The sequence below is a fragment of the Schistocerca cancellata genome, chromosome 7 (assembly GCF_023864275.1).
Source record: "Schistocerca cancellata isolate TAMUIC-IGC-003103 chromosome 7, iqSchCanc2.1, whole genome shotgun sequence".
NCBI classification, from domain to species: Eukaryota; Metazoa; Arthropoda; class Insecta; order Orthoptera; family Acrididae; genus Schistocerca; species Schistocerca cancellata.
This window is the reverse complement of record NC_064632.1, coordinates 614122470-614141960: the sequence shown is the minus strand read 5'-3', so window position 1 is coordinate 614141960 and position 19491 is coordinate 614122470. Positions and strand designations below refer to the sequence as shown.

Below are 19491 nucleotides of genomic sequence, written 5' to 3'. Positions count from 1 at the left end.
AGGTGCGAAACCAAGGACAGAAGACACAGAATTTTTGTTTACAAATTTGCACATGTACACTGCTACAAAACAATAAGCCCGGACGTATTTCGGAACATTTCTGCCGCTTAATACTGTTTTTTTATTTCCAGAGACACTTTGGAAATCTTCCTTGGCACACGCTTCTTCAAACTGAGTTCCCTAATATCGTATCTTTTGTTTATTACAACAGATTTAAGTCATTGTGGAAACATCTTTGTCGCATCGGAAAGGTAGCGTGAAGAGACGGCTGGCAGGGCTGGCGGCAAGAAAGCAAAATATGAAGACAGCCAGAGGTCCCAGGCAGTCGCCGATCCGAATACTAACGTTGTTGCTTAACTTGGGTGATGGCACGAGAACGGTTGGTTTTTTTTTAATTTATTTATTTAGTTACTTTTCGGAATTTAGCACTGCTACGTAACAGTAGGCTCTGGCGCATTTCAAGAACACATCTGTCGATTGGTAGTGTTTCGTCATTTTCAACGAGTTCCTAGCACTCTTCCTTCGCGCATTCTTACTCAAACCGAGTTCATTACCGTAATTTCGTATCTTACGTTTAATACAGTACTTTAAAATGCTTGTGGAAGCATCTTTGTCGACACCTGAAAGTTATTATGAAAAGAGGCTTGGCAGGTGTAGCGACGTAAAAATGAAAAAAATGAGAAATAGCCAACAGCACGCGGTGTTCCCAGGCGGTCACCCATCCAAGTACTAACCGCGCCCGATGTTGCTTAACTTCGGTGATCGGACGAGAACCGGTGTAGTCAACATGGTACTGCCGTTGGCGTCCTTATACTGTAGCCGCACCACCGAAGAAGCATTCGCCTCTTCTCCCAACACACGCAATCGCCGCTTTCCGTGGCACATTTGACGCAAAGCGCGTCTTTCCACCTCGAAGGTGGCGCGGAGTGCGCGCTCGCCTCGGCGTCTCATAGGCGACTGCCGAACGTAGGTGAGACGCACAACACAGCTGCTCGATGCACCGCCTGTCATTCGTTTGGTGCGTGCGGCCTCCGACACCCACTGGCGACGCGCCTTGTTCCTGTTATCCGGCGCAGGGCTTGCGCGCGGCCGGGCGGCGGGGGCACTGCGCGGGGTGTTGCAGTGTCCTGCTGGACCGACGGAAGCTTTCTCACCTGCCTGACACACGCCGCGCTTCCAGATTAATGCGTAATTTGCGCGGTGCATTTGCATTCGCGCCTGTCCCCCCTCCCGTCCCGACTTGTCCCGACTTTGCTCGACTGCCGCTCGCTGCCGCTCGGGTCGCGGCCCATATGACAGCACAAGCACGAGAAACATCTGCGAGACGGGCGCGGGCCTGACCGGCGTGTCCGAGACGCCGTGGGCGGCCGTTCGGAGCTACTAGAGCAGCGCTGTGCCGTGCCATGGAAAGGTGCGAAACCAAGGACAGAAGACACAGAATTTTTGTTTACAAATTTGCACATGTACACTGCTACAAAACAATAAGCCCGGACGTATTTCGGAACATTTCTGCCGCTTAATACTCTTTTTTTATTTCCAGAGACACTTTGGAAATCTTCCTTGGCACACGCTTCTTCAAACTGAGTTCCCTAATATCGTATCTTTTGTTTATTACAACAGATTTAAGTCATTGTGGAAACATCTTTGTCGCATCGGAAAGGTAGCGTGAAGAGACGGCTGGCAGGGCTGGCGGCAAGAAAGCAAAATATGAAGACAGCCAGAGGTCCCAGGCAGTCGCCGATCCGAATACTAACGTTGTTGCTTAACTTGGGTGATGGCACGAGAACGGTTGGTTTTTTTTTAATTTATTTATTTAGTTACTTTTCGGAATTTAGCACTGCTACGTAACAGTAGGCTCTGGCGCATTTCAAGAACACATCTGTCGATTGGTAGTGTTTCGTCATTTTCAGCGAGTTCCTAGCACTCTTCCTTCGCGCATTCTTACTCAAACCGAGTTCATTACCGTAATTTCGTATCTTACGTTTAATACAGTACTTTAAAATGCTTGTGGAAGCATCTTTGTCGACACCTGAAAGTTATTATGAAAAGAGGCTTGGCAGGTGTAGCGACGTAAAAATGAAAAAAATGAGAAAGAGCCAACAGCACGCGGTGTTCCCAGGCGGTCACCCATCCAAGTACTAACCGCGCCCGATGTTGCTTAACTTCGGTGATCGGACGAGAACCGGTGTAGTCAACATGGTACTGCCGTTGGCGTCCTTATACTGTAGCCGCACCACCGAAGAAGCATTCGCCTCTTCTCCCAACACACGCAATCGCCGCTTTCCGTGGCACATTTGACGCAAAGCGCGTCTTTCCACCTCGAAGGTGGCGCGGAGTGCGCGCTCGCCTCGGCGTCTCATAGGCGACTGCCGAACGTAGGTGAGACGCACAACACAGCTGCTCGATGCACCGCCTGTCATTCGTTTGGTGCGTGCGGCCTCCGACACCCACTGGCGACGCGCCTTGTTCCTGTTATCCGGCGCAGGGCTTGCGCGCGGCCGGGCGGCGGGGGCACTGCGCGGGGTGTTGCAGTGTCCTGCTGGACCGACGGAAGCTTTCTCACCTGCCTGACACACGCCGCGCTTCCAGATTAATGCGTAATTTGCGCGGTGCATTTGCATTCGCGCCTGTCCCCCCTCCCGTCCCGACTTGTCCCGACTTTGCTCGACTGCCGCTCGCTGCCGCTCGGGTCGCGGCCCATATGACAGCACAAGCACGAGAAACATCTGCGAGACGGGCGCGGGCCTGACCGGCGTGTCCGAGACGCCGTGGGCGGCCGTTCGGAGCTACTAGAGCAGCGCTGTGCCGTGCCATGGAAAGGTGCGAAACCAAGGACAGAAGACACAGAATTTTTGTTTACAAATTTGCACATGTACACTGCTACAAAACAATAAGCCCGGACGTATTTCGGAACATTTCTGCCGCTTAATACTCTTTTTTTATTTCCAGAGACACTTTGGAAATCTTCCTTGGCACACGCTTCTTCAAACTGAGTTCCCTAATATCGTATCTTTTGTTTATTACAACAGATTTAAGTCATTGTGGAAACATCTTTGTCGCATCGGAAAGGTAGCGTGAAGAGACGGCTGGCAGGGCTGGCGGCAAGAAAGCAAAATATGAAGACAGCCAGAGGTCCCAGGCAGTCGCCGATCCGAATACTAACGTTGTTGCTTAACTTGGGTGATGGCACGAGAACGGTTGGTTTTTTTTTAATTTATTTATTTAGTTACTTTTCGGAATTTAGCACTGCTACGTAACAGTAGGCTCTGGCGCATTTCAAGAACACATCTGTCGATTGGTAGTGTTTCGTCATTTTCAGCGAGTTCCTAGCACTCTTCCTTCGCGCATTCTTACTCAAACCGAGTTCATTACCGTAATTTCGTATCTTACGTTTAATACAGTACTTTAAAATGCTTGTGGAAGCATCTTTGTCGACACCTGAAAGTTATTATGAAAAGAGGCTTGGCAGGTGTAGCGACGTAAAAATGAAAAAAATGAGAAAGAGCCAACAGCACGCGGTGTTCCCAGGCGGTCACCCATCCAAGTACTAACCGCGCCCGATGTTGCTTAACTTCGGTGATCGGACGAGAACCGGTGTAGTCAACATGGTACTGCCGTTGGCGTCCTTATACTGTAGCCGCACCACCGAAGAAGCATTCGCCTCTTCTCCCAACACACGCAATCGCCGCTTTCCGTGGCACATTTGACGCAAAGCGCGTCTTTCCACCTCGAAGGTGGCGCGGAGTGCGCGCTCGCCTCGGCGTCTCATAGGCGACTGCCGAACGTAGGTGAGACGCACAACACAGCTGCTCGATGCACCGCCTGTCATTCGTTTGGTGCGTGCGGCCTCCGACACCCACTGGCGACGCGCCTTGTTCCTGTTATCCGGCGCAGGGCTTGCGCGCGGCCGGGCGGCGGGGGCACTGCGCGGGGTGTTGCAGTGTCCTGCTGGACCGACGGAAGCTTTCTCACCTGCCTGACACACGCCGCGCTTCCAGATTAATGCGTAATTTGCGCGGTGCATTTGCATTCGCGCCTGTCCCCCCTCCCGTCCCGACTTGTCCCGACTTTGCTCGACTGCCGCTCGCTGCCGCTCGGGTCGCGGCCCATATGACAGCACAAGCACGAGAAACATCTGCGAGACGGGCGCGGGCCTGACCGGCGTGTCCGAGACGCCGTGGGCGGCCGTTCGGAGCTACTAGAGCAGCGCTGTGCCGTGCCATGGAAAGGTGCGAAACCAAGGACAGAAGACACAGAATTTTTGTTTACAAATTTGCACATGTACACTGCTACAAAACAATAAGCCCGGACGTATTTCGGAACATTTCTGCCGCTTAATACTCTTTTTTTATTTCCAGAGACACTTTGGAAATCTTCCTTGGCACACGCTTCTTCAAACTGAGTTCCCTAATATCGTATCTTTTGTTTATTACAACAGATTTAAGTCATTGTGGAAACATCTTTGTCGCATCGGAAAGGTAGCGTGAAGAGACGGCTGGCAGGGCTGGCGGCAAGAAAGCAAAATATGAAGACAGCCAGAGGTCCCAGGCAGTCGCCGATCCGAATACTAACGTTGTTGCTTAACTTGGGTGATGGCACGAGAACGGTTGGTTTTTTTTTAATTTATTTATTTAGTTACTTTTCGGAATTTAGCACTGCTACGTAACAGTAGGCTCTGGCGCATTTCAAGAACACATCTGTCGATTGGTAGTGTTTCGTCATTTTCAGCGAGTTCCTAGCACTCTTCCTTCGCGCATTCTTACTCAAACCGAGTTCATTACCGTAATTTCGTATCTTACGTTTAATACAGTACTTTAAAATGCTTGTGGAAGCATCTTTGTCGACACCTGAAAGTTATTATGAAAAGAGGCTTGGCAGGTGTAGCGACGTAAAAATGAAAAAAATGAGAAAGAGCCAACAGCACGCGGTGTTCCCAGGCGGTCACCCATCCAAGTACTAACCGCGCCCGATGTTGCTTAACTTCGGTGATCGGACGAGAACCGGTGTAGTCAACATGGTACTGCCGTTGGCGTCCTTATACTGTAGCCGCACCACCGAAGAAGCATTCGCCTCTTCTCCCAACACACGCAATCGCCGCTTTCCGTGGCACATTTGACGCAAAGCGCGTCTTTCCACCTCGAAGGTGGCGCGGAGTGCGCGCTCGCCTCGGCGTCTCATAGGCGACTGCCGAACGTAGGTGAGACGCACAACACAGCTGCTCGATGCACCGCCTGTCATTCGTTTGGTGCGTGCGGCCTCCGACACCCACTGGCGACGCGCCTTGTTCCTGTTATCCGGCGCAGGGCTTGCGCGCGGCCGGGCGGCGGGGGCACTGCGCGGGGTGTTGCAGTGTCCTGCTGGACCGACGGAAGCTTTCTCACCTGCCTGACACACGCCGCGCTTCCAGATTAATGCGTAATTTGCGCGGTGCATTTGCATTCGCGCCTGTCCCCCCTCCCGTCCCGACTTGTCCCGACTTTGCTCGACTGCCGCTCGCTGCCGCTCGGGTCGCGGCCCATATGACAGCACAAGCACGAGAAACATCTGCGAGACGGGCGCGGGCCTGACCGGCGTGTCCGAGACGCCGTGGGCGGCCGTTCGGAGCTACTAGAGCAGCGCTGTGCCGTGCCATGGAAAGGTGCGAAACCAAGGACAGAAGACACAGAATTTTTGTTTACAAATTTGCACATGTACACTGCTACAAAACAATAAGCCCGGACGTATTTCGGAACATTTCTGCCGCTTAATACTGTTTTTTTATTTCCAGAGACACTTTGGAAATCTTCCTTGGCACACGCTTCTTCAAACTGAGTTCCCTAATATCGTATCTTTTGTTTATTACAACAGATTTAAGTCATTGTGGAAACATCTTTGTCGCATCGGAAAGGTAGCGTGAAGAGACGGCTGGCAGGGCTGGCGGCAAGAAAGCAAAATATGAAGACAGCCAGAGGTCCCAGGCAGTCGCCGATCCGAATACTAACGTTGTTGCTTAACTTGGGTGATGGCACGAGAACGGTTGGTTTTTTTTTAATTTATTTATTTAGTTACTTTTCGGAATTTAGCACTGCTACGTAACAGTAGGCTCTGGCGCATTTCAAGAACACATCTGTCGATTGGTAGTGTTTCGTCATTTTCAACGAGTTCCTAGCACTCTTCCTTCGCGCATTCTTACTCAAACCGAGTTCATTACCGTAATTTCGTATCTTACGTTTAATACAGTACTTTAAAATGCTTGTGGAAGCATCTTTGTCGACACCTGAAAGTTATTATGAAAAGAGGCTTGGCAGGTGTAGCGACGTAAAAATGAAAAAAATGAGAAAGAGCCAACAGCACGCGGTGTTCCCAGGCGGTCACCCATCCAAGTACTAACCGCGCCCGATGTTGCTTAACTTCGGTGATCGGACGAGAACCGGTGTAGTCAACATGGTACTGCCGTTGGCGTCCTTATACTGTAGCCGCACCACCGAAGAAGCATTCGCCTCTTCTCCCAACACACGCAATCGCCGCTTTCCGTGGCACATTTGACGCAAAGCGCGTCTTTCCACCTCGAAGGTGGCGCGGAGTGCGCGCTCGCCTCGGCGTCTCATAGGCGACTGCCGAACGTAGGTGAGACGCACAACACAGCTGCTCGATGCACCGCCTGTCATTCGTTTGGTGCGTGCGGCCTCCGACACCCACTGGCGACGCGCCTTGTTCCTGTTATCCGGCGCAGGGCTTGCGCGCGGCCGGGCGGCGGGGGCACTGCGCGGGGTGTTGCAGTGTCCTGCTGGACCGACGGAAGCTTTCTCACCTGCCTGACACACGCCGCGCTTCCAGATTAATGCGTAATTTGCGCGGTGCATTTGCATTCGCGCCTGTCCCCCCTCCCGTCCCGACTTGTCCCGACTTTGCTCGACTGCCGCTCGCTGCCGCTCGGGTCGCGGCCCATATGACAGCACAAGCACGAGAAACATCTGCGAGACGGGCGCGGGCCTGACCGGCGTGTCCGAGACGCCGTGGGCGGCCGTTCGGAGCTACTAGAGCAGCGCTGTGCCGTGCCATGGAAAGGTGCGAAACCAAGGACAGAAGACACAGAATTTTTGTTTACAAATTTGCACATGTACACTGCTACAAAACAATAAGCCCGGACGTATTTCGGAACATTTCTGCCGCTTAATACTGTTTTTTTATTTCCAGAGACACTTTGGAAATCTTCCTTGGCACACGCTTCTTCAAACTGAGTTCCCTAATATCGTATCTTTTGTTTATTACAACAGATTTAAGTCATTGTGGAAACATCTTTGTCGCATCGGAAAGGTAGCGTGAAGAGACGGCTGGCAGGGCTGGCGGCAAGAAAGCAAAATATGAAGACAGCCAGAGGTCCCAGGCAGTCGCCGATCCGAATACTAACGTTGTTGCTTAACTTGGGTGATGGCACGAGAACGGTTGGTTTTTTTTTAATTTATTTATTTAGTTACTTTTCGGAATTTAGCACTGCTACGTAACAGTAGGCTCTGGCGCATTTCAAGAACACATCTGTCGATTGGTAGTGTTTCGTCATTTTCAACGAGTTCCTAGCACTCTTCCTTCGCGCATTCTTACTCAAACCGAGTTCATTACCGTAATTTCGTATCTTACGTTTAATACAGTACTTTAAAATGCTTGTGGAAGCATCTTTGTCGACACCTGAAAGTTATTATGAAAAGAGGCTTGGCAGGTGTAGCGACGTAAAAATGAAAAAAATGAGAAAGAGCCAACAGCACGCGGTGTTCCCAGGCGGTCACCCATCCAAGTACTAACCGCGCCCGATGTTGCTTAACTTCGGTGATCGGACGAGAACCGGTGTAGTCAACATGGTACTGCCGTTGGCGTCCTTATACTGTAGCCGCACCACCGAAGAAGCATTCGCCTCTTCTCCCAACACACGCAATCGCCGCTTTCCGTGGCACATTTGACGCAAAGCGCGTCTTTCCACCTCGAAGGTGGCGCGGAGTGCGCGCTCGCCTCGGCGTCTCATAGGCGACTGCCGAACGTAGGTGAGACGCACAACACAGCTGCTCGATGCACCGCCTGTCATTCGTTTGGTGCGTGCGGCCTCCGACACCCACTGGCGACGCGCCTTGTTCCTGTTATCCGGCGCAGGGCTTGCGCGCGGCCGGGCGGCGGGGGCACTGCGCGGGGTGTTGCAGTGTCCTGCTGGACCGACGGAAGCTTTCTCACCTGCCTGACACACGCCGCGCTTCCAGATTAATGCGTAATTTGCGCGGTGCATTTGCATTCGCGCCTGTCCCCCCTCCCGTCCCGACTTGTCCCGACTTTGCTCGACTGCCGCTCGCTGCCGCTCGGGTCGCGGCCCATATGACAGCACAAGCACGAGAAACATCTGCGAGACGGGCGCGGGCCTGACCGGCGTGTCCGAGACGCCGTGGGCGGCCGTTCGGAGCTACTAGAGCAGCGCTGTGCCGTGCCATGGAAAGGTGCGAAACCAAGGACAGAAGACACAGAATTTTTGTTTACAAATTTGCACATGTACACTGCTACAAAACAATAAGCCCGGACGTATTTCGGAACATTTCTGCCGCTTAATACTCTTTTTTTATTTCCAGAGACACTTTGGAAATCTTCCTTGGCACACGCTTCTTCAAACTGAGTTCCCTAATATCGTATCTTTTGTTTATTACAACAGATTTAAGTCATTGTGGAAACATCTTTGTCGCATCGGAAAGGTAGCGTGAAGAGACGGCTGGCAGGGCTGGCGGCAAGAAAGCAAAATATGAAGACAGCCAGAGGTCCCAGGCAGTCGCCGATCCGAATACTAACGTTGTTGCTTAACTTGGGTGATGGCACGAGAACGGTTGGTTTTTTTTTAATTTATTTATTTAGTTACTTTTCGGAATTTAGCACTGCTACGTAACAGTAGGCTCTGGCGCATTTCAAGAACACATCTGTCGATTGGTAGTGTTTCGTCATTTTCAACGAGTTCCTAGCACTCTTCCTTCGCGCATTCTTACTCAAACCGAGTTCATTACCGTAATTTCGTATCTTACGTTTAATACAGTACTTTAAAATGCTTGTGGAAGCATCTTTGTCGACACCTGAAAGTTATTATGAAAAGAGGCTTGGCAGGTGTAGCGACGTAAAAATGAAAAAAATGAGAAAGAGCCAACAGCACGCGGTGTTCCCAGGCGGTCACCCATCCAAGTACTAACCGCGCCCGATGTTGCTTAACTTCGGTGATCGGACGAGAACTTTTTTTTTTTTTTTTTTTTTTTGAACGTAATAAACTTTTATTTACAAAATAACAAATACAGTCATGAGATTCCAAGGTATTTTCAATTTGTATTTCTGCTAGTTATCGAGTCTTTTTATTTCTTTTCTGATATGTAACTTTGTTGCAATTGTCTGTTTCGTTGTATTTTGTGCATTTGCAGGTTGATTTACACTTTTGCACTGATTTGTAAGTCAGTGGAGCAAAATATATTTCATTTATTCCTGTTTAATTTGCATTTTATGGGTTGATTCAAGCACTTCTAAGTTCTAGACTTTAGGTAGAGTTGTTGGTCTGGTGCCATTATGTGGCATGTAACTATTATTAGAGTTGTCTTACTCGCTAAGGCTTACATCTAGGAGGCAAAGGACAATGACAAATATGTATGAGTGAATATTTATATTTATATAGCGAAGGTGTCCACGAGATGGTGGTTGAGAGGAAGAGAGCGAGAACGGGACAGACAGAGACACAGAGCGAGAGAGAGAGAGAGAGAGAGAGAGAGAGAGAGAGAGAGAGAGAGAGAGAGAATTAGAATATGGAACACATTTGAGACATAATTAAAGAAGAAACTCTATAAGTGGACAAATATATTTTACATAAGCTTAACATGATTAGATAGAAATTGCAGAGAGTTGTTTCTTTTGTTATTCTACTCACATAGTCATCTTCGGCGTAGCGAGTGATGTTTCGCACATTTTTATGAAACGCTACCTGGGTATGCGCTATATGTGTAGCCGTAGCACTCATCTAATAATATTTACACATTTTTTTTTTCCTTTGCGGACACTGTGATTACACTGCACAAATTTTACACCGCACTCACTTTTGACACACAACACTTTGGGGGCGTTGGAGGGTCTGCATCGGCGACGACGGGGGCGTGGAGGACTAGGGGGGGGCGTGGTGTGGCGGCGGCGGCGGCGGCGGCGGCGGCGGCAGCTGCGGCGGCAGCGCCGGCGGCGGCGGCGGCGGAGACGTCGGCGGCGGTCGCGGCGTGTGGGGACGGAGGGCGTCCTTGAAGGCGGCGTCCAGCGCTATCTGTAGGTAGTTCTGGAACGTCTGCCTGTAGTTGTTTTTCCGCTTGGCTCGCTTTTGTTCCTCCCAGAGGTCGGTGAGGAACTGCACTCCGTCCGTTTGTTTTTTTGCGATTATGGCGTGCGCTGTCATCGCGAACGTCCACATGGTCGCGACGCGTTTGGGTCTTGGGAAACATTTTGCAGCCGGGATCGTGAGGGCTGTGGCTTCTATAGTTCGGTGGTCCGCCCTGTTCATGAGTGCCACCATTTTCCTGCATGTCTCCCATATCGCCTGACTTGTCGGACATGTGAAGCGGTGTTCCACGGTGTCGATCTCGTTGCACGCTTCGCAGTGCTGCGACTCGCGCATGCCGATGCGCGCTAGCCGCTCGTTCGTCGGTATCTTGTTGTGTACGACTTTGTACCACGTGTCTCTAGCTTCCGGAGGTATGGCTTTCTCGGAGAGATTCTTCCAGACTTGTGGCCAGTCGTGGTCTGGAAGATTCGTCTCTGTTCTGCTTCTTCCTTGTTTGCCTCTCAGTGCGCGATAGATTTTCGCTGCAGTTCTCATCTCCTTCACTGCTAGAGTGGATGTGATGTAGCTACTGTCCATTATTATTAGCTTCAAGTAGCGCATCTTGTAGGGTATTCTACTGACGTCTACCGGCGCTTCCCCGGAATCGGGTCTGTGTTCTTTCAGTAGAGACGACGTGGTACAGTCTACACTTCTGTCGTCCATTTGTAGAGCTCGATGGAGCAACAGTGCCGCGCATTTCGTCGTGACGTCTATCAGGCCCAGCCCCCCTTCTTCTCTAGGGAGAGTGCTGGTGGCTTGCGACACTTTGAGAATTTCCCGCCTCCACAGCAGGTAGTATACAGCGCTTCTTATAGACTTCCCTATTTCTATTGGTACGTTTATGACTTGGGCCATGTACCGAGCCTTCACCAGGATCGTTTCGTTGATCAGCTGCGTTTTGTGGTCCAACGTTAGGTGTCTGTTGGCGTGGGTCCTGACGAGCCCTCTGGTGGTGTTCAGGATGTTCCTCCAGTTCTCTGCGGCCATTTTGAGTGGACAAGCCTGCAGCTGAACACCTAGGACTTTATATTTGTCGGTCACCTGGTACCATGGTCTGGCCTCTCTCAGTTTCCCGTTCCCTATCGGGAGCAGCACTGTTTTGTTAGGGTTGATTTTCGCCCCAGATGCCTTTCCAAAGGATTCAATTATTGGGAGGACGCTGTCAATGTCCTCCTTTCCGTCCACAAAAATGCTCAAGTCATCGGCATATGCCATACACGTTACTTTAACGTCCTGTAACTTGTAGCCGTTGATGGTGGCGGCGAGCTTCCTGAGGACTGGGTCGAGGGCTACTGTGAATAGTGCCATCGACAGTGGGCACCCTTGCCTCACAGATTTTCCCAGTTTTATCGGCTTAGATGTCCAGCCATTTACAGTGACTCTTGACGTGGCATTTGTTAACATGTTTTTGATGACTTGAGCAAATTCGGAGCCAAATCCTAGTCTTGCCAAGGTCTTCAGCAGCTACCGGTGACCGATCCTGTCGAAGGCCTTTTGGAAGTCTATAGAGATGATCGCTGCAGTCGCTCTGTTGGATGCGGCGTGGGCTATAACGTCTCTGTACGTGCAGACGGCGTCGAATATGTTTCTGCCTAACACTGCACATGTCTGCCATGGGCTGATTGCTTTTTTGAGGGCGAGCTTCATATTTTCCGCGACGCATTTTGCTACTAGCTTGTAGTCCGCATTTAGGAGGGTAATTGGTCGGAAGTCTGTTAACGTTTTTGGCGCCTTATTTTTCGGTATCAGAGTGATGGTCCCTTCCAGGAACGGAGGTGGTATCTCCTTCCCGTCCAGAATTTCGTTGACAATTGCTGTTATTATTCCACCTACTTTGTCCCAGCAGGTGGCGTAGAATTCTGACGGTAATCCGTCCGCTCCTGGAGCTTTGCCGTTGGCGCAGGTGTTGAGGACGGCTCTGACTTCATCCTCAGACACGGCCTCCGTCAGCAAGGCGCGATCGGTGTCGTTCAGCCGTCTGCGCGTTCCTTGTAGTATTCTTGCTGTTTCTGCGTCATCTGGTACCTCTCCCTTGAAGAGTTCAGAGAAGTGTTCTTCAATGTGACGCATCATGTCCCTCCTAGTTGTTATTTTGCGGCCAGCTGCGTCGCTAAGCTCCCTTACAGTTCTGTTTTGTGCCCTCTCCCTCTCTCTATGCAGGTGGTGCAGTGTGGCAGGTTCATTTTCAGTGGCGCCGTGAGTCTGGCTGCGGACAACGACGCCTTTCATTTGTTGGCGCCTGATATTCAGTAGTCGCGCCTTTATACCTCTAACTCGCGTGAGCAGCAGGTCGTCGTCTGGAGGACAGTTGAGCGCGTCCTTCAGACACTGCGTGTAAAAGTCTGCCGTGCTCTTCCTCCAGAAAGCCTTTTCCGCACTGTGCCTTATCAGCGTCTTCCTTATGTGTGGTTTCCCAGATGCGACCCACCATTGGGTGGTGGAAGGATATTGTTGTCGCGTCTGTAGACTTTCTTCTAGTGTGAGCGCTATCTCCTGCTGTAGTTTGGCGTCACTTAGATGTTCTGTGTTAAGTTTCCACGCTGATCTTCCTCCTGATATTTTATTCGTTGGCAGCTGGAGCTTGCAAATGTAGGCACAGTGGTCGGAGAAGATCACAGGGCAGACTTCCACACGTGATACGGAGGCGGCCAACTCTCTGGTCACATAAATCCTGTCAAGCCTGCTTCTTCCGCGGTTGTGGAAGTACGTGAATTCTGTTGTGTTGGGGTATAATAGACGCCAAGAGTCGCGTAGATTCAGTTTTCTTAAGAGTTCCTGCAGCTCCGTGCACAGATTAGGTACCGGGACTTGATCTTCCGGAGCAGACACGCAGTTGAAATCGCCTCCCAGCACAACATTGCTGTTGTTGCGTGGAAGGAGTGCACAAATATCTTCATTGAAGAACTGGCATCTGGCCCTCTTGTTTTCTGTGCCTGACGGCGCATAGATGTTTACAAAGTAAGTCCCAGCTATTTTGATTGCTATTCCACGGCCGTCTGTCAGGGTCTTGATGTCCTCTGTGTCGATTCCATTCCTCACCATTACAGCAGTGCCAGTTCTCGTTTCTGCGTCAATGTTCGTGAAGACGTCGAATCCCGGTACTTGTTCCAAGTCCGTGGTGACGACTTCTTGTAGTATCGCTACATCGGCAGCTCGGTGCTGCAGGAACTCCGTGAGGGCGTCTATCTTTACAACCGAATTCATTTTATTGACATTACACGTGATGACGTTATAGCCAGAGCGTTCCTGCATTTAAGCGCTATGTGGAGGCGGGAGTTGAACGTGCTGTGGGCGGTCCGGCCGTAGGACTAGGTCCTCCGGTTCGGTGGCTTGTTTCCGCGCATTTTCGGGCGAGATGTCCGACGCTTCCCCGTCGGAGGTCTCCATCCTCTCGTCGTTTGAGCTGTTGCTGCGGCTTCGCCGCCTGTTACGCCGCCTTTTGGCTTTGGACGCCGGTTGCGGCTGCTCGTTAGACTCCTTCGGTTCGTCGTCGGACTCCTTCAAGATGCGAGCGAGTTTGGTCATCTGCTTCTTGATGGCGATCTCGCGCGCCTCGGTGTACGAGGTGGGCGTGGCCTCTGCGCTGGGTCCGGCCAGCTGGCTGCCGTGAATGACAGCCTCAGCTGACGGCTGGGCGGGCGCGGCGGCGTGCGTGACCTTCAGCCGCCGGGCGGCGGCGGAGGGGGCGGCCGCCGGCTCGGCCTCCATTGTGGTCTCGTTATCCGAGTCGGAGCTCAGGTGCCGCTTCTGCCCTGCGCTGACCGCGGCGGCCGCCGCTGGGGCCGGTGTTGCCGACTGGGCGGCCTCGGCTGGCGCGGCAGCCACCGCTGCTTCCGCTACGGCAGGCTCGTCGTTGGCGCGCGGGCTCTGGCCCGACAAAATTCCGGCGTAACTAGCCGCCTGCTCCGCTGCGTTGTCCGCGTTTTCGCGCGGCAGCTGAGCCACTCTTTTATTTTTGGGGCAGCTGCTCCTCATGTGTTCAGTCGAACTGCAGATAGAGCACGTCGGTGGTTGTCCGCTATATTGGACAACACCTCTGTGTCCTCCTATTACAATAAACGACGGCACGTGTTTTCGTAGGACTATCCTGACGGACCTAACACCAGAGTCCACCTTATACCGGTGCCCGGTCCCCCAGAAGTCTCTCGTTACAGAGAGAACCTCACCGTACAGCTTGAAGTAGCGTGCAACTTCCTCGTTTGGCACCTCGAATGGGAGGTTATACACCTTTATGTTCCTCACGCCGTGTCCGGCGTACGTGATTTTTACATCGCTGACGCGGCCATCTCTGTGTTTAAATTTTCTCACACCACCGCTTACGTTCACAAGCGTCTCACATCTCACGTCCGTTTTCAACTTCAGAAAGAGGCTAAGCAGCGTGAAATCAAGCTGCAACCCCTCTAATTCGTCCTCCTGAATTTTAAGTTCGTGAAACATCCATTCCTCGATATCAAACGTGGACGGCCGTTCGTGTTCACGATCAAACGCGCACTGAATCGTCGTACTTGAGCGATTGAACTTTGTCATTATTTCGTAGGGCACTCACCAAATCGTTGAAACACGAAACACGATCGCCTACGGCGAAACGGCTACGGCTGGCGCGGCGCGGGAGCCGGCAGGCGGCGGGCGCGGGCGCGGCGCGGTAGGATGTCGGGCGGCGACGGCTCGGCGGCCGGTAATCCTCGGCTACCTGGGACGCACAATAGCGGGCGGCACACGTGTTGCCAGGCGGGCAGCCAGCCAAGTACTAACCGCGCCCGATGTTGCTTAACTTCGGTGATCGGACGAGAACCGGTGTAGTCAACATGGTATGGCCGTTGGCGTCCTTATACTGTAGCCGCACCACGGAAGAAGCATTCGCCTCTTCTCCCAACACACGCAATCCCTCACAATGACGAATTAACACAGATATTGCGTCGCTATGAAATACTATAGGTTCTATGCCTTCTCTTTCAAAATCGAGAAACGTTTCTATGGCAACGACAGGATCTTCTATTGGGAGGAGAGTATCTCTTTTAGGATGCACTATTCCTTCTTTATTGCATTCGTCCATCCCTCACAATGACGAATAAACACAGAAATTGCGACGCTATGAAATACTACAGGTTCTATGAGTTCTCTTTCAAAATCGAGGAACGTTTCTATGGCAACGAGAGGATCTTATATTGGTAGGCGAGTATCTCTTTTCGGATGCACTATTCTTTCTTTATTGCATCCGTCGATCCCTCACAATGACGAATTAACACAGAAATTGCGTCGCTATGAAATACTATGGGTTCTATGCCTTCTATTTCATAATCGAGGAACGTTTCTATGGCAACGATAGGATCTTCTATTTGGAGACGAGTATCTCGTTTCGGATGCACTATTCCTTCTTTATTGCATCCGTCGATCCCTCACAATGACGAATTAACAAAGAAATTGCGTCGCTATGAAATACTATAAGTTCTATGCCTTCTCTTTCTAAATCAAGGAACGTTTCTATGCAAACGACAGGATCTTATATTGGGAGGCGAGTATTTCTTTTCGGATGCACTATTCCTTCTTTATTGCATCCGTCGATCCCTCACAATGACGAATTAACACAGAAATTGCGTCGCTATGAATTACTATAGGTTCTATGCCTTCTCTTTCTAAATCGAGGAACGTTTCTATGGCAACGACAGGATCTCCTATTGGGGGGTGAGTATCACCTTTCGGATGCACTATTCCTTCTTTATTGCATCCGTCGATCCCTCACAATGACGAATTAACACAGAATTGGCGTCGGTATGAAATACTATAGGTTCTATGACGTCTCTTTCTAAATCGATCAACGTTTCTATGGCAACGACAGGATCTTATATTGGGAGGTGGGTATCTCTTTTCGGATGCACTATTCCTTCTTTATTGCATCCGTCGATCCCTCACAATGACGAACTAACACAGTAACTGCGTCGCTATGAAATACTATAGGTTCTATGCCTTCTCTTTCTAAATCGAGGAACGTTTCTATGGCAACGAGAGGATCTTCTATTTGGCGGCGAGTATCTCTTTTCGGAAGCATTATTCCTTCTTTAATGCATCCATCGATCCCTCACAATGACGAATTAACACAGAAATTGCGTCGCTATGAAATACTATAGGTTCTATGCCTTCTCTTTCTAAATCGAGTAACGTTTCAATTGCAACGAGAGGATCTTCTATTGGGAGGCGAGTATCTCTTTTAGGATGCACTACTCCTTCTTTATTGCATTCGTCCATCCCTCACAATGACGAATTAACACAGAAATTGCGTCGCTATGAAATACTATAGGTTCTATGCCGTCTCTTTCTCAATAGATCAACGTTTCTATGGCAACGACACGATCTTATATTGGGAGGCGAGTATCTCTTTTTAGATGCACTATTCCTTTTTTATTGCATCCGTCAATCCCTCACAATGACGAATTAACACAGAAATTGCGTCGCTACGAAATACTATAGGTTCTATGCCTTCTCTTTCTAAATCGAGGAACGTTTCTATGGCAACGACAGGATCTTCTATTGAAAGGCGAGTATCTCTTTTAGGATGCACTATTCCTTCTTTATTGCATTCGTCCATCCCTCACAATGACGAATTACACAGAAATTGCGTCGCTCAAAGTACTATAGGTTCTCTGCCTTCTCGTTCTAAATCGAGGAACGTTTCTATGGCAACGACAGGATCTTCTATTGGGAGGCGAGTTTCTCCTTTCGGATGCACTATTCTTTCTTTATTGCATCCGGCGATCCCTCACAATGTCGAATTGACACAGAAATTGCGTCGCTATGAAATACTATAGTTTCTATGCCTTCTCTTTCTAAATCGAGGTACGTTTCTATGGCAACGACAGGATATTCTATTGGGAGGCGAGTAGCTGCTTTCGGATGCACTATTCCTTCTTTATTGCATCCGTCGATCCCTCACAATGACGAATTAACACAGAAATTGCGTCGCTATGAAATACTATAGGTTCTATGCCTTCTCTTTCTAAATCGAGTAACGTTTCAATTGCAACGAGAGGATCTTCTATTGGGAGGCGAGTATCTCTTTTAGGATGCACTATTCCTTCTTTATTGCATTCGTCCATCCCTCACAATGACGAATTAACACAGAAATTGCGTCGCTATGAAATACTATAGGTTCTATGCCGTCTCTTTCTCAATAGATCAACGTTTCTATGGCAACGACACGATCTTATCGTGGGAGGCGGGTATCTCTTTTCGGATGCACTATTCCTTCTTTATTGCATCCGTCGATCCCTCACAATGACGAACTAACACAGAAATTGCGTCGCTATGAAATACTATAGGTTCTATGCCTTCTCTTTCTAAATCGAGGAACGTTTCTATGGCAACGGCAGGATCTTTTATGAGGAGGCGAGTATCTCTTTTCGGGTGCACTATTCCTTCTTTACTGCATCCGTCGATGTTCGCAATTACGAATTAACACAGAAATTGCGTTGCTATGAAGTACTATAGGTTCTCTGCCTTCTCTTTCTAAATCGAGGAACGTTTCTATAACAATTACAGGATCTTCTATTGGGAGGCGAGTATCTCTTTTCGGGTGCACTATTCCTTTCTTATTGCATCCGTCGATCCTCACAATTACGAATTAACACAGAAATTGCGTCGCTAAAAAGTAGTATAGGTTCTCTGCCTTCTCTTTCTAAATCGAGGAAAATTTCTGTGGCAACGACAATATCTTCCATTGGGAGGCGAGTATCTCTTTTCGGATGCACTATTCCTCCTTTATTGCATCCGTCGATCCCTCACAATGACGAACTAACACAGAAATTGCGTCGCTATGAGATACTATAGGTTCTATGCCTTCTCTTTCTAAATCGAGGAACGTTTCTATAACAACGACAGGATCTTCTATTGGGAGGCGAGTATCTCTTTTCGGGTGCACTATTCCTTTCTTACTTCATCCGTCGATCCTCACAATTACGAATTAACACAGAAATTGCGTCGCTAAAAAGTACTATAGGTTCTCTGCCTTCTCTTTCTAAATCGAGGAACATTTCTGTGGCAACGACAATATCTTCTATTGGGTGGCGAATATCTCTTTCGGATGCACTATTCCTCCTTTATTGCATCCGTCGATCCCTAATATGACGAATTAACACATAAATTGCGTCGCTATGAAATACTATAGGTTCTATGACTTCTCTTCCTAAATCGAGGAACGTTTCTATGCAAACGACAGAATCTTTTATTGGGAGGCGAGTATCTCCTTACGGATGCACTATTCCTTCTTTATTGCATCCGTCGATCACTGACAATGACGAATTAACACAGAAATTGCGTCCCTATGAAATACGATAGGTTCTATGCCTTCTCTTTCTAAATCAAGGAACGTTTCTATGCCAACGACAGGATCTTATATTGGGAGGCGAGTATCTCTTTTCGGATGCACTAATCCTTCTTTATTGCATCCGTCGATCCCTCACAATTATCGAATTAATACAGTAATTGCGTCGCTATGAAATACTATAGGTTCTATGCCTTCTCTTTCGAAAACGAGGAAAGTTTCTAAGCCAACGACAGGATCTTATATTGGGAGTCGAGTATCTCTTTTCGGATGCACTATTCCTTCTTTATTGCATCCGTCGATCCCTTACAATGATGAATTAACACAGAAATTGCGTCGCTATGAAATACTATAGGTTCTATGCCTTCTCTTTCTATATCGTGGAACGTTTCTATGGCAACAACAGCATCTTCTATTGGGAGGCGAGTATCTCTTTTAGGATGCGTTATTCCTTCTATATTGCATTCGTCCATCCCACACAATGGCGAATAAACACAGAAATTGAGTCGCTATGAAATACTATAGGTTCTATGCCTTCTCTTTCTAAATCGAGTAACGTCTCTATGGCAACGTCAGGATCTTCTATTGGGAGGCGAGTATCACCTTTGGGATGCACTATTCCACCTTTATTGCATCCGTCGGTCCCTCACAATGACGAATGAACACAGAAATAGCGTCGCTATGAAGGACTATAGGTTCTATGCCTTCTCTTTCTGAATCGAGGAACGTTTCTGTGGCAACGACACGATCTTATATTGGAGGCGAGTATCTGCTTTCGGAAGCACTATTCCTTCTTTATTGCATCCTTCGATCCCTCACAATGACGAATTAACAC

General features: G+C 49.4%; 6 non-coding genes and 1 pseudogene across 6 annotated transcripts; all 7 read right to left on the bottom strand.

The window, feature by feature from the left end:
* Nucleotides 1-685: 685 nt before the first annotated feature.
* Nucleotides 686-804, bottom strand: LOC126093751 (5S ribosomal RNA). The gene has a single exon (XR_007521811.1). It is a non-coding gene; the product is annotated as a 5S ribosomal RNA (ribosomal RNA).
* Nucleotides 805-2094: 1290 nt separating this feature from the next.
* Nucleotides 2095-2213, bottom strand: LOC126093740 (5S ribosomal RNA). Its single transcript, XR_007521810.1, has one exon. It is a non-coding gene; the product is annotated as a 5S ribosomal RNA (ribosomal RNA).
* Nucleotides 2214-3503: 1290 nt separating this feature from the next.
* On the bottom strand, nucleotides 3504-3622 carry LOC126093636 (5S ribosomal RNA). Its single transcript, XR_007521760.1, has one exon. It is a non-coding gene; the product is annotated as a 5S ribosomal RNA (ribosomal RNA).
* A 1290-nt stretch (nucleotides 3623-4912) lies between these two features.
* LOC126093542 (5S ribosomal RNA) lies at nucleotides 4913-5031 on the bottom strand. Its single transcript, XR_007521681.1, has one exon. It is a non-coding gene; the product is annotated as a 5S ribosomal RNA (ribosomal RNA).
* A 1290-nt stretch (nucleotides 5032-6321) lies between these two features.
* Nucleotides 6322-6440, bottom strand: LOC126093423 (5S ribosomal RNA). Its single transcript, XR_007521582.1, has one exon. It is a non-coding gene; the product is annotated as a 5S ribosomal RNA (ribosomal RNA).
* Nucleotides 6441-7730: 1290 nt separating this feature from the next.
* LOC126093305 (5S ribosomal RNA) lies at nucleotides 7731-7849 on the bottom strand. The gene has a single exon (XR_007521493.1). It is a non-coding gene; the product is annotated as a 5S ribosomal RNA (ribosomal RNA).
* A 7197-nt stretch (nucleotides 7850-15046) lies between these two features.
* LOC126093013 (5S ribosomal RNA) lies at nucleotides 15047-15164 on the bottom strand (annotated as a pseudogene).
* Between the last annotated feature and the right edge of the window lie 4327 nt (nucleotides 15165-19491).